Raw genomic sequence first — 15411 nt, 5'->3', positions numbered from 1 at the left:
ACAGATATTATTGAATAGCATAGAGTGTTTTTGTTTAATCATCTTTTTGTAATTTTTCCATTTTTTGTATGGTTGTTTTAATATCTCGATCGAATTTGTGTAAGAAAGTTCCATAGTCATTTTCGTCCATCTGTTTTGAACTGAAGCATATTGAATATTTTAGCATGTATGTTGGCCGATTAAAATATACAGGAAAAAAAAGCCAGCAAACGTTAAGGTTATGGTCAGAGTAGAATGAAGAAAAAATTCTGCATGAGCATTAAAAATGGTTTTATTTTTTGTTTTTGTTAAATATTAAATGAGGAATTATTTTTAGTTAAAATATATTTAGTATTACACATGTAAAATTGAGAAAAACACACTTCAAATTTGTCATCATTATGGTGAATAAGCAAAATCAGAACAAGATGGCAACCAAATTTGACCTGATATCGTGTGAATTTGCTTATTCACGATAAGACTGACAAATTTCAAGCATGTATTTCTCAATTTTACATGCATAATACTAAACGGATTTTAACTAAAAATAATTCCTCATTTATTGATAATTAAAAAACAACAACATAAAACCATTTTTAATGCTAAGATGGAAGTTTTTCTGGCATTCTGCTCTGGCTGTGACTGTAAATATATGCCAAAAAAAAATCCCCAAAAAACCCAGGGAAACAAACGTTGATTAGCTCAGTTTTACTAAAATATCATAGATGAACCTCTTCAAAAAGATATAAAAATTGACAAAAAAAAAAAAAATCTTACCAAATAAAACACAAGACGACATCAGCAAAAAGAAAATGATGAATTTGGCTGACATTTTGGATCTGGAAGTAAAAATTAAATATTGATTATTTCAAGATAAAATTTTTTAAAAATCTTTGCTGATATCAAATTCAAGTAACCTTGCAGTATAGTTAGCAGTCGCAAAATCTAAAAAAACAACAACAATAACAAATAGCTTATACCAAACGCAGTAGAATTTAATTATCTACCGACCTGTATACTTTTAAAATACTGAAGCTGTAAGCTTTTTTTAAAAATCTATTTCAGAATTTATTTCCGATGTTCTTGTGGCTCATCTTCACTCTAAAACCAAAATGGCTGATCGCGTGAAGTCTTAAGTTGAACAAAAAAGCTTCTAAATACTGCAACATAAAAAAACCCTTTTAAACAGTCCCAGAATGTTAAAAACATGCAGGTTAGTAGAAAATTATTTTTTTTTTAATGGAAATTGCTCTACAATTTGATTGACTTTCATCATTATTTATATAATGTCTCTCTGAGATGATTTTATGGTCTACATTTTGACCTGCTCTGTGTCTGCCATTCGGATGGTTATTTACAGTGAACTCCATGATGACTACCGGACTCACAGCATTCATCCTTGGAAGGCATCACTTAACTCATCGACTTGTTGCAACTATTCTTCGAGCAGTGTGTAGTCTTGAATCCGGCAAACGTGAAGATAAACCATGAACTACTACCCTTACGGGTGTTACCAGATCTGTTTCAACAGAAAGCTAAAGATGGCACATCTTTTACAATTTCGTTTTTTTTACTTTAATAAAATTTACGTTGAAGCTTAAAGGTGAACCTGTTGTGATTTATGATTGCTTTCTTTCATTCTGCCAAGGGCAAAAGCGAGGTGGGATAATATCTCACAATAAATAAGGATTAAAAATAATAGTAAATAAGAATTTAGTTTAATTAATAATTTAATGACCGAACGATGCCGTAATAATTAAATTTTAAACTTAAAAAAAAAAAATGAGTAAAACAAACAGTATAGCTTAAAACCAAAATTGAAAGAAAAATGAACGTAAAAAAACAGTCCCGGGCAACGTTGGGTAGGTAAGATTAATCCATTAGTATTGAGACCAGAAGAATAATTAACCATATTTCAGCAACATCTATATTTTGTTTTAGTGATGGGACGATTCCAATATTTTCCCCCGATTCCGATACAATTACCGATTCCTTATTAAATTCACGATTCCGATACAATTCTGCCAGATCTACAGCAGATGTGCTAACTGTTATATCTCATAGGATTAGCAAATCTCTTGACAAAGGCTTCCTCTCTAGGGCAATTGCTCTTGACATATCAAAAGCCTTTGATAAGGTATGGCATAAGGGCCTCCTTCACAAGATTTCCAGCTATGGTATAACTGGAAAAGTTTTCTCGATCATTAAATCATTTCTCTCTGATAGGCTCATAAGAGTAGTGGTTGATGGGCAGAAATCAGAGGCCCTCAATATTAATGCTAGAGTCCCTCAGGGGTCCATCCTGGGCCCAACTCTCTTCCAGATATACATCAATGATCTCCCAAAACACATACTTAAATCATTCGTTGACATCTATGCTGATGACATGACCATCTATGGTAACACATCAAAGGCCGTAAATGACAAAGTTCTCTCAGATTCTCTCTCCTCTGATCTTGAGCGTGTGGTACAGTGGGGGAGGAGGTGGCTGGTTAATTTTAATACATCTAAAACCAAGCTCCTATCTTTACATCATCAATGCTCTGATCCCCATCTGGTATCAATTGAAATGGGTGGCTCTCGTCTAGGGGAAGCTCAAGTTTTGATAAGCTTCTGGGCTTGACCTTTACTCCTGACCTGAAATGGAACATGTACATCAAGTCAGTTGCCAAGGTCGCTGGAAAAATGGTAGGATCCTTCTACCGCTCCAGAAGATATCTCACCCCTGATGCAATTCTCTATCTATATAAAAGCCAAGTACGTCCAAGGATGGTTTACTGTTGCCACATCTGGGCAGGAGCTGCTATAAACAGCCTATCCTGCCTTGACAGTCTACAAAATAGGCTTCGTGGCCTAGTGGGTGATGCCCTTTTCTCTTCCCTGCAACCTCTCTCTCACAGGAGAGACGTTGTGAGCCTGTCTTTGTTTTATCGTTACTACCATGGTAGGTGCTCGTCTGAACTCCAATCTCTGGTCCCCCCTCGCCAATCTTTCACGATAAACACCCATCTAGCTGAAACCACTTTCAAAAATTTTCCCCACTCCTTATCTGTGCCAAAATCAAAACGTAGATTCCATGAACAAAGCTTCTTTCTTAGAAGTGCACACCTGTGGAACTCTGTTCCAGTTGCCTGCTTCCCACCTGACTACAACCTGGATGTCTTCAAGTCCAATGTAAACAAATTCTTGATGAACCGCCCCCTTAAGGAAGGCACTTTATCAAATCTCCAACACTAACGTACTGTACACACAATAACCCTTATCTCCGAGTGGCTTCCGGGCTTTGATAAGGGGTGACTTCCTTGTAAAAAAAAACAAAACAATTACTGATTCCGATTCCTTATAAACTCTAAATATTTAACTGTAAAGTTATTTTTCACAATTATAGTAAAAGCAAATATCAAATGTGCAAATATTTTCTCCAGCACAAAAAATAACCTTGTAAGTGGTGATCTATAGATTTGAGTTTTATTGTTAGTTTAAAATCAATAAATATTGATTATTTTATCATCATTATCAGCAGTGGAAGATTTTGCTTTTATCAGAATTAAATAAAATAATTAAAAGAATCGTTTATTGGCATCGGAAAGTAGGTACTAATTTTTCCGATTCCGATACCCCTAAAAGTTCCAACACTAATTTTTTTTTTTTTTAGAGATCTTTTATAGTTAGTTATAAAGATTGGTGATTAAAAATGTGGGTGCTTATTCAGATTGACACTTATGGCAGCAATTAAAAGTAAAAAAAAAAATACAGAAAAGTCTATATGATGTATGTACCAGTCACGGAGTAAAGATGAAATATTAAAAAAAAAAAAAAATCATGTAATTTGATCAAGTAGTTTTTTTTTTATTTAAGCAAATCGAATTTTATTCCGTGTCAATGTGGAGGAAAATGCAGCGTCCATGAAGGAACCAAGGGTAGACAACCGACTTTCATTTCAAATTTAAAATTTTTTTGGTTAATGTCGGAAAGGCAATCAAAACGTACAAGTTAAAACGAAACAATAATTTATTAATATAATGTGTATTTATTTATTTTTCATTTATCATAGCATAAAATTTTAAAATAATTAAAACATTTCTTTTAGAAAATCATTTAAATGTAAATCAAAAACAAAATTTTAAAATAATGAAAACATTTCTTTTAGAAAATCATTTAAATGTAAATCAAAAACAAAATTTTGAAAAATATTAAAATGGTTTCATCTTTCACTTATCGCTAAAAAACAGCAAATTTGTTTTTTTGAAAAAAAAAATATTTAATCAATTTTCGTGATTTTTGGAATATACAATTTTCATTCCATGACAAATAGGTACACGAGAGAAAAGTTTTTTTCATTTTTTTTTATTACCATAAGTGCCAATTTGAATAAGCAGCAAAATGTCTTTCAAATACTGTCGAATGTATTTTGGTACGTTTCAATTTTCATGACATTATGAAAATCTGTTTCATCTATTATTCAATCATATTTTTTTGTAAGCAGTCCTTATAAGTTACTAATATTTAGCAGATGTACCTGGCATTGCCTGGTATTAAATGTAACGTTAAATTCTTTAAAAAAGTGAAATAAAAAAATAAAACGAAAAAAGAAACTGAGATATATGTATGCGAGTATTATGTTTTTTCTAAACAGTTCATTTCTTGTAAGCAAAAAAAAAAAAAAAATACTCGAGCTGAGATGGAAACCAAAACCTAGTGAGTTAATGATGATAACCATTAGTTCAGCTTGCCACGATCTTTAAAAAGTGTTTCCAAACCCACTTATTCTTAACATAAGGAGGCTATCATTTGAACGATTTGCACATGTGCAGTCGTGAAACAATTGAAAACAGATATAAAATCTACACAATTATCCCCAAGTACTAATTTTTCAATTTTGAGCCCTTAGCGGCCATTTTTTTCTCAGATGAAAACCATTTGAAAAGTTTCCCACATGTCTGAATACCATATATATGAAATTTCAAGTCTGTAGATCCAAAATTCGTTGAGTATATAGGTTGAAAGTTGTCCTCACACACACACATATTCTCTCTTCTTCAGGGCTACCTGCTGTTGCTCGGGACCATATAAAACAATGTGAAAAATGAAGGTACTTTTAAGCATATCTATTATTCTTAGGATAGAGAAATTTGAGGTGTCCATGTATCAATTTCTATCTCTAGAAAAGAATATTTTGCCTACCCTAGGACGGGTATTACACATGTATGAAATAATTGTATCTTCCTTAGGACAGGTAATGTACAGCATGTATATGAAACAATTTTACCTTTGCAAGGACAAGTGATGTAAAACATATACTTAAAATTATTTACCTACCCTCAGACAGGTAATGTAAATACATATATGAAACAATTTAACATACTCTCGACCAGTATTGTACAACATATATGAAATTGGATGTGTTAATAATTTCGACATACCAATAAAGTAGATAACATTGGTTTATTGTGTTTATAATGTGATTTTACTGAATTTTCCGTAAAAATTACTTTTAACTATAAACAATTTTCTACTTGCTGATTTTTCATAATTTTTGGATATATTACTATTTTCGACATGACAGTTAAGTGTGCAATGTTGTTTTTGCTTAAAAGGCATATTTAGAAAATATGATCTGTCGAATGTATCTTAACAAGCCCAAAACATTCAAACGATATATAGAATGTACACATAGTTTGTTGCACTTTATTTATTTTATTTTTTTGCCAATGATAAAGTCAAATAAATATCTGTGAAACTGAATACAATATATACTATAAAAATGAATTTTTTCTTAGAATAGTGCAATAAATAAACCATTGTTTTTACATATTTAGTAATGTTGGAATAATTAATTGGAATAGAAAAAAATCGGAACATTTGGAAGTTATCGGAATCGGTATCGGAAAAATTTGTCCCTATTTTCCGATGCCAAAAGGATTCTTTTAGTTGTTTTTTTTTTTATTAATTGATTTTGTTTAAAATCTTCCATTGCTGATAATAATGATAAAATAATAAATATTTATTGATTTTAAAATACCAAATAGATAGATCATCCTCCACAATTGCATTTTTGACGTTTAGGAAAATATTTCTATACTAGCAGTTCAGCCCGGCTTTGCTCGGGCCCTATGTACTGTTCATAACTTTATGTGCATATATATATATTAAAAAGTGTGCATATGTATATATTAAAAAATGTGAATATGTGCGGTAATGCCTTTCTATATAATACACTTCCTTAACTACTATAAAGAAAAGTTAAAAGAGACAGCAGAAGTAAAATATGTTTTAACTTTAACCCCAATTTTGACCCCGTAACATTTATTGTTTTAGGCTCAAATCAAATTAAAATGTTTGACCCATATCCAAGTAACCTACATCTAAAATTTCAAGTGTTTAGACCCAAAATTGGAGGAGGAGTTTGGTAGAGTCTGCAAAGGTTAACTATTTCAACTTTGACCTCTTGGCAGCGCAAATTTCACTAAAACCTGATTAAAAAGTTGGCTACATATCTGAGTACTCTTTGTGTAAAATTTCAAATATTTAGATCCAAAATTGGCTGAATAGTTTACTAGAAACTGCAAAGGTAAAATCTTTTGAACTTTGACTCCTTGGCAGCCAAATTTTCGGCCAAAAACAAATTAAAAAGCTTGCCCTATGTCTGAATACACTTTATGTAAAATTTCAAATATTTAGACCAAAAATTGGCTGAGTAATTTGGTAGAGACCACAGAGGTATGTTTTTTTAACTTTGACCCCAATTATGACCCCTTAGCATCTATTGTTTTGGACTCAAATCAAATTAAAAAGTTTGATCCATGTCCAAACAACCTATATCCAAAATTTCAAGTGTTTAGACCCAAAATTGGCTGAGGAGTTTGGTAGAGTTCTCAGAGGTGAAATCGTTGAACTTTGACCCCTTAACAGCCAAATTCTAGCCAAAAACCAATCAAAACGAATTTTCCAAATCTCAATACCCCTTATGTCAAATCTTGAGTCAGTAGACGGAAAATTGGTAGAGTTGGTATAGGGAACTGTACGCGAACACACAGACACACACAGATATTTTCACTTTTGTATATATACTAGCAGTTCAGCCCGGCTTTGCTCGGGCCTTATGTACTGTTCATAACTTTATGTGCATATGTATATATTAAAAAGTGTGAATATGTACGGTAATGCCTTTCTATATAATAGGCTTCCTTAACTACCATAGAAAAAAGTTGGTAGAGACTGCAGACGTCAAATTTTTTAAAACTTTGACCCCCAATTTTGACCCCTTAACATTTATTGTTTTGGTCTCAAATTAAATTAAAATGTTTGACCCATGTCTAAGTAACCTACATCTAAAATTTCAAGTGTTTAGACGCCAAATTGGGGGAGGAGTTTGGTAGAGTCTGGAAAGGTCAACTCTGTAAACTTTGACCTCTTAGCAGCCAAATTTTCGCCCCAAAACTTATTTAAAAACTTGCTGCATGTCTGAATGCCTTTTATATAAAATTTCAAATGTTTAGATCCAAAATTGGCTGAATAGTTTGCTAGAGACCGCAAAGGTAAAATCTTTTGAACTTTGTCCCCTTGGAAGCCAAAATTTCAGCAAAAAAAAAAGCGATTAAAAAGCTTGCCTTAGGTCTGAATACACTTTATGTAAAATTTCAAATATTTAGACCAAAAATTGGCTGAGTAATTTGGTAGAGACCGCAGAGGTCCATTTTTTAAAAACTTTGACACTAATTTTGACCCCTTAACATTTATTGTTTTGAGCTCAAATCAAATTAAAAAGTTTGATCCATGTCTAAGTAACCTATATCTAAAATTTCAAGTGTTTTGACCCAAAATTGGCTGAGGAGTTTGATAGAGTTCTCAAAGTTCATATCATTGAACTTTGATTCCTTAACAGCCAAATTTCCGTCCGAAAACCGATTAAAAAGATTTTCCCAAATCTCAATACCCCTTATGTCAAATCTCGAGTCTGTAGACGGAAAATTGACAGAGTTATTTGGTAGGCAAGTGTAACACACACACGCACACACACACACACACACACACACACACACACACACACACACACACACACACACACATACATTTTCACTTCTAAGATATATAGATAGATTTAACATGTATAACGGTAATCGGGCAAAAATAACAACGTTATAGTTAAATGTTTAGAGATTTATAAAGAATTGGAATCGGTAATTGTATTGGAATTGGGAATCTAGTAAGGAATTGGTAATTGTATCAGAATCGGGAAAAATATTCGAATCGTTTTATCACTAATATTTAGTATCAAATAATGTTTGATTAGGCAAATCACTAAAAAAAATCTGTGTGGACATTATTTTCTTTTTTGTCAAATATTATTAGATGACGAATCTTTTCGAGTTAAAATCTATTGAGAAATACACATTTTGTATTGAGAAATACATTCTTTAAATATATAAACACTAGGTAAAGAATAACAAGTTTAAAAAAAAAAAATGGCGGTCCATTTGGGCCATTTTGGATAACTTTACCTAATATTTACATATTTAAATGTGTATTTCTCAAAGGATTTTAACGCGAAAAGATTCAGCATATTATAATATTTAAAAAAATAAAAAAATAAAAATGTTTACACAGAATTTTTTTCCGCAATAAACTCACACTGCGATTGTCAGTATTTATTTCTCTCCCACGGTGAGAAATTTGACACAAGGATTGGAAAGTGGGATTAAATAGTCAACGTCCCTGAAGAAGAGCACTCTGACTTAAAGAAAAAAAAAAAAAAAATTGCCCAGTCGGCATTTCCCGGTAGTGACATCTCAGGCGATTACCAATAAACTAGCCCTTACTCAAACAGAGAAAGCTATACTTGGGAGGATGTATTTCCTAGAACTAGGATAAGTATAATATTGTAATTAACACGAAAAGGTCATTTCAGAAATGGTTTAGACTCTGTTGATTTTAGTGCCGAGATTTGGCCATAAATTAACGAAAAAACAAAAAACAAACAAAAACCAAAAAAACAAACTAATAATTGACAATTAATGAGTTAAGGAAAATTTGTCTGAAGGGAAATAAATTACAAAAAAAAAGGTAATTCTTCCAAAATGGAGTTCATATTTGTGCGAAAAATGAAGCCTTAATTTTTAGATTTTGATGTTTTTAAAAAAAAAACTCACCAGATTTTCTTGTGATAATTGAGTGTGAAAAGAATTCAAAATGTCTTGGAGGAGAAATAAGACGCGTTGTTTATGTCTTTGGTTTTTATATGAAGATTTGTTTCAATCCACGTGACCCCCCCCCCCCAATTATCCTTCTCAAACAGCCTTGAAATATTTAAGAACTGGAACAAATCTTAAAAACAAACAATTGACGTTTCAAATTTCCTAAGAACAACAGCGACGACGACGATGATGATGATGATGATGATGATGAAGAAGAAGAAAAAGGAGGAAGACTTTTTCGTAATTTCGTAACTTTTGAAAGTTTCTTAAATTTTTTTAGAAAAAATTAGAAAATATTTTTTTTTTATTTGTCGTTTTTTTGTGAAAAATATAATTATTTTTAAAAAATCCACGTGATTCGTCTCCTTCCATCAACTTCAGAAACATTCTTTTTGATATATCATAAATGGGAATGTGGTATTATCAAAGGAAGCACTTGTGCCTCCTTGCTGTACATACATCAGACTAACCTGACAAGCAGCAAAATCCCAACCCTTCACTGTTGAGGTCCCTATAGCTTCTTCCCTCGAACTGCTAGACTCTAGAATTTCTCCCGTTTCCAGCTTCCCTGACTGCACTAACCTGCAAAAGTTTCAATGTAATGTGAACCGACATCTTCTCGCTGCTCAACTCCTTACACAATGTCCTTTATTAGACACTAGTGAGGGGTACCCGGCGTTGCCCGGGTGTTTGGAGGTGTGTGTGGAAACTCGGGGGGGGGGGGTAAAATAAAAAGTAAGTATGAAGATCGAACCTGAACCGTTGAGGCAAAGTTGTAAATTAAAGTGGAAAAAAAAAAAATGTGCGACGTTAACCATTGCCCCATCGCGAGATGCTAGCAGAAACACGTTTGAATTTATTTAATTACTTGGATTTGGTGGGTGCCTGTTTTAATAAGTTAATGAGGTCAAGTTTGACTGCGCGATTTTTATTTTCCCCAAGATGTTATAGGAAAAAGACTAACCCACATGTGGCGAGCGACAAATGTTGAATATTTATCTTCCTGAAATCGAGCAAATTAAATAGACAGGCGAGCTTCGTTGTTAACTGTGAGATATTACGCTTTATATGTGATATAAAAAGTTTTAAAAAGTTGTGAACCTACCGACCGTTTCTCTGAAAGAAGCCTTTTGTAGACACACAGAAAAAGCGAACACGCATACAAACACACATACATTTTCGCTTTTATATTTATAGACTAGCAGGGCTACCCGGCGTTGCTCGGGACCGTATAAACAATGAAAAAACAAAAGCAGATATTGAACATGTGTTTTATTCTTAGGGGAGAGGAATCTTTCATCTCAAGTTTTAGCGTTACAAACAAACATTTGTCTTTTATATATATAGATAATGACAGGTTTTTTGGGGGCCCCCCTCGAAGATAACTGATCAGTTGACCAACTTCTAGTGGTCCGTTTGACGTGAAATTTCGATATTTGTCATCCGGGTGATGGGGCTTTGATATGATACCAAATTTGTCAAGTTTGGTTGTGTCTGTCAAAAGTTTTAGCGTTACAAACAAACATACATACATACATACATACACACCGATTTTTGCCTTTTATATATATAGACTAGCAGGGCTACCCGGCGTTGCTCGGGACCGTATAAACAATGAAAAAACAAAAGCAGATATTGAACATATGTTTGATTCTTAGGGGAGAGGAATCTTTCATCTCTATGTATTATTTGTTTTATCTACCCTAGGACTGATATTGTTCATGTTTTATCCCTAGCATAGGTAATTTACAGCATGTATATGAAATTGTTTTACCTTAGGGAGAAGAGAACAGGTAATATACAACATAATGTGTCTATATTACATCCCTGGCAACGCCTAGAAACCAGCTAGAACATGTATTTCAGTCAATCTTTATTATATCCTGGGCTATGCCGGGAAACCAGCTAATCTCTTTTTAGTGACTTGACCACCAAAATACCTCCCTAAGTGTGTCCTTTCTTTTGAACTTATTAGATATAGGTATCTAGAAATGTGTGTGAAATTTTGTTGAATGCATTGTTCACTATGATTTTCTTATTGTTCTACACAATATCAACTGTAGCGAAATAACACAGTAAACTTAGTGTAGTGTTAGAATAAAGAGCAAAGGAAAAAATTAGAATCATATTTTGTAATTGCAAATCTAAATTTGCTAGCATGTACCAGTATTTGCCAGGTTGTGGAAATTTGGAACTTATAACATATGTAGTGGCCTTTTCCTAGATACCTATTGCTAAAAATTATACTTTCATTTTGTTAGAAAAATCTCTCTTCAGATGCCCTGCATCATTCAAAATAAAAACAAATATTTTTATAATTGTTTCAGTATATTGCTACACAATGTGAAAGTTTTTAACGTTTGTAAAAAAAATCATGAATGTGCTTATATTGCAAAAAAGAAAATATCAGTGCACAGTATTGAAAGTGTTTGAGATTCAAAAGTCTGTAACATTTCTACTAACTTCATAAGATGTCATGTGAGAAACTGAATTGAATATCAAGACATTATCTGAAGCGTTTTTATTTTGGTGTAACATATGTGTTTACAGTGAACCTTAACTTTTAATAAACAGATTGGTATGCAATGACATAGGCTAAGAATCTTTAACAAAATATATATAAATTGGAAAAATGTGTGAACAAATGAAAAAAAAATGATCCGCTCCACTTGATGACATCAAGCACAGTAATATTTTAGTGAAGAAAATATGAAATTGATGTTCAGTGATTAGTTTGGATGAATGAGAAAATGTAATTGTTTGATGCATAAAAATAACTCAGTTGCTGTATTTGATATTAAGCAGCAAAATATAGTGATTTGAATATTTGGGAAAACATCAAACCAGATTATGTAAAAAGAAAAAAAAAAGATGAAATTAGAAAATATATATTTTATGTTTATGAGTTCTGCCAATCAAAATTTTGTGGCAGAAATTGGGTGATTACCATGCAATTTTATTTTGGTAAAATTCTTAAATTATTTGAATGTTTATTATAATTTCTAATTAGTGACTTGTTATAATCAAAATCCGCCCTAAAGAGTGTCCTTTCTTTTATTAGGTATCAGAGTAGGTATCAAGATTTCTACTTCTATACAAATGTGATATTTAAGATCTGTACATAAAAAATTTGTTGAATATATAGGTTGAGAATTGTTCTGTGTCGCTCTCTCTCACACACACACGCATTCTCACTTTTATAGATATAATAGATAGATTACTCTAGATATATTTCCATATGTCTGAATACCCTATATACAAATTTTCAAATCTGTAGATAAAAAAATTTGTTGAGTATATAGGTTGAAAATTGTTCTCTCTCTCTCTCTCACACACACATTCTCAATTTTAGAGATATAATAGATAGATTATGCTAGATATATTTCCATATGTCTGAATACCCTATATACAAATTTTCTAATCTGTAGATCAAATATTTGTTGAATATATAGGTTGAAAATTGTTCTTACTCTCTCTCTCTCTCTCTCTGGCTACCTCACACACACATTCTAACTTTTATAGATATAATAGATAGATTATGCTAGATATATTTCCATATGTGTGAATACCCTATATACAAATTTTCTAATTTGTAGATAAAAAATTTGTAGAGTGCATAGGTTGAGAATTGTTCTCTCTATCTCTCACACACACACATTCTAACTTTTAATGATATAATAGATTATGCTAGATATATTTCGATATTTCTGAATACCCTATATATAAAAATTTGTTGAATGTATAGGTTGAGAACTGTTCTCTCTCTCTCTCTCTCTCTCTCTCTCGCTCACACACACACACATTCTCACTTTTATAGATATAATAGAAAGATTATCCTAGATATATTTCTATTTGTATGAATACTCTATATACAAATTTTAAAATCTGTAGATAAAGAATTTGTTGAGTATATGGGTTGAGAATTGTTCTCTCTCTCTCTCTCTCACACACACACACACATTCTCACTTTTATAGATATAATAGATTATGCTAGATATATTTCCATATGTCTGAATACCCTATATACAAATTTTCAAATCTGTAGATAAAAAATTTGTTGAGTATATAGGTTGAGAATTGTTCTCTCTCTCTCTATCACACACATTCTCACTTTTATAGATATAATAGACAGATTATGCCAGATATATTGAAATATGTCTGAATGCCCAATATACAAATTTTGAAATCTGTAGATAAAAAATTTGTTGTATACATAGGTTGACAATTGTCCTCTCTCTCACACACACACACATTCTCACTTTTATACATATAATAGATAGATTATGCTAGATATATTTCTATATGTCTGAACACCCTATATACAAATGTTCAAATCTGTGGATAAAAAATTTGTTGAATGTATAGGTTGAGAATTTTTATCTCTCTCTTTTTCTCTCTCTCTCTCTCGCTATCTCACACACACGCATTCTCACTTTTATAGATAAAATAGATAGATTATGCTAGATATATTTCCATATGTCTGAATACCCTATATACAAAGTTTCAAATCTTTAGATAAAAAATTTGTTGAATATATAGGTTTAGAATTGTTCTCTCTCTCTCTCTCTCTCACACACACATTCTAACTTTTGTAGTTATAATAGATAGATTATGCTAGATATATTTCCATATGTCTGAATACCCTATATACAAATTTTCTAAACTGTAGGTAAAAAATTTGTTGAGTATGTAGGTTAAGAATTGTTCTCTCTCTCTCTCACACACACACACACACACACACAAGTTCTCACTTTTATAGATATAATAGATAGATTATGCTAGATATATTTCTATATGTCTGCCTACCCTATATACAAATTTCCAAATCTGTGCCCAAAAATGTGTGGAATATATAGGTTGAGAATTGTTCTCTCTCTCTCTCTCTCTCACACATATTCTCACTTTTATAGGTTATATAGGTTGAGAATTTTTTGCTCTTTCCATCACTCACATTCACACTTTTATAGATATAATACATAGATTATGCCAGATATATTTACATATGTCTGAATACCCAATATACACATTTTCAAATCTGTAGATAAAAAATTAGTTGAATATATAGGTTGAGAATTGTTCTCTCTCTCTCTCTTTCTCTCTCTCTCACACACACATTCTCACTTTTATAGATATAATAGATAGATTATGCTAGATATATTTCCATACGTCTGAATACCCTATATCCAAATTTTCTAATATGTAGATAAAAAATTTGTTGAATATATAGGGTGAGAATTTTCCTTCCTCTCTTTCTCTCTCTCTCTTTCTCACACACACACAAGCTGAAAATTGTTCTCTCTCTCTCTCTGACTCTCTCTCTCTCTCTCACACACACACACATGGTCATTTTATAGATATAATAGATAGGTTATGCTAGATATATTTCTATATGTCTGAATACCCTATATACAAATTTTTAAATCTGTAGATAAAAAATTTGTTGAGTATATAGGTTGAGAATTGTTCTTTCTCTCTCTCTCACACACACATTCTCACTTTTATAGATATAATAGATTATGCTAGATATATTTCCAAATGGCTGAATACCCTATATACAAATTTTCAAATCTGTAAAGATAGAATTTGTTGAATATATAGGTTGAGAATTGTTCTCTCTCTCTCTCTTTCACACACATTCTCACTTTTATGGATATAATAGATAGATTATGCTAGATATATTTCCTTATGTCTGAATACCCTATATACAAATTATCAAATCTGTAGATACAAAATTTGTTGAGTATATAGGTTGAGAATTGTTCTCTCTCTCTCTCTCTCTCACTCACTCACTCACTCACTCACTCACAAACACACACACACATTCTACCTTTTATAGATATAATAGATTATGCTAGATATATTTCCATATGTCTGAATACCCTGTATACAAATTTTCAGATCTGTACATAAAAATTAGTTGAATATATAGGTTGAGAATTGTTCTCTCTCTCTCTCTTCTCTCTCTCTCTTTCACACACATTCTCACTTTTCTAGATATAATAGATAGATTATGCTAGATATATTTCCATATGTCTGAATACCCTATATACAAATTTTATAATCGGTAGATAAAAAATTTGTTGAATATATAGGGTGAGAATTGTACTTACTCTCTCTCTCTCTCTCTCTCTCTCTCTCTCTCTCTCTCACGCACACATTCTCACTTTTATGGATATAATAGATAGATTATGCTGGATATATTTCCATATGTCTGAATACCCTATATACAAATGGTCAA

The 15411-nt window shown here is 31.8% G+C and overlaps 2 long non-coding RNA genes across 2 annotated transcripts in view; one reads left to right on the top strand and one right to left on the bottom strand.

Annotated features, from left to right (window-relative positions):
- LOC145248328 (uncharacterized) overlaps positions 1–9346 on the bottom strand; it is an 18397-nt gene extending 9051 nt beyond the window's left edge. The window contains exons 1-2 of the long non-coding RNA XR_013863365.1: positions 9129–9346; positions 757–818 (exon numbers count right to left, since the gene is read on the bottom strand). This is a non-coding gene — a long non-coding RNA (uncharacterized LOC145248328). The remainder of the gene's footprint in view (positions 1–756; positions 819–9128) is intronic.
- Positions 1045–1583, top strand: LOC145248329 (uncharacterized). Its single transcript, XR_013863366.1, has 2 exons — positions 1045–1192; positions 1340–1583. It is a non-coding gene; the product is annotated as an uncharacterized LOC145248329 (long non-coding RNA).
- Positions 9347–15411: the final 6065 nt, after the last annotated feature.

This window comes from Euprymna scolopes, chromosome 26, assembly GCF_053919585.1.
Source record: "Euprymna scolopes isolate OS-2025 chromosome 26, ASM5391958v1, whole genome shotgun sequence".
In the NCBI taxonomy this organism is placed as follows: Eukaryota; Metazoa; Mollusca; class Cephalopoda; order Sepiida; family Sepiolidae; genus Euprymna; species Euprymna scolopes.
The sequence above is the reverse complement of the archived record's forward strand: the minus strand, read 5'-3'. Positions and strand labels throughout refer to the sequence as shown.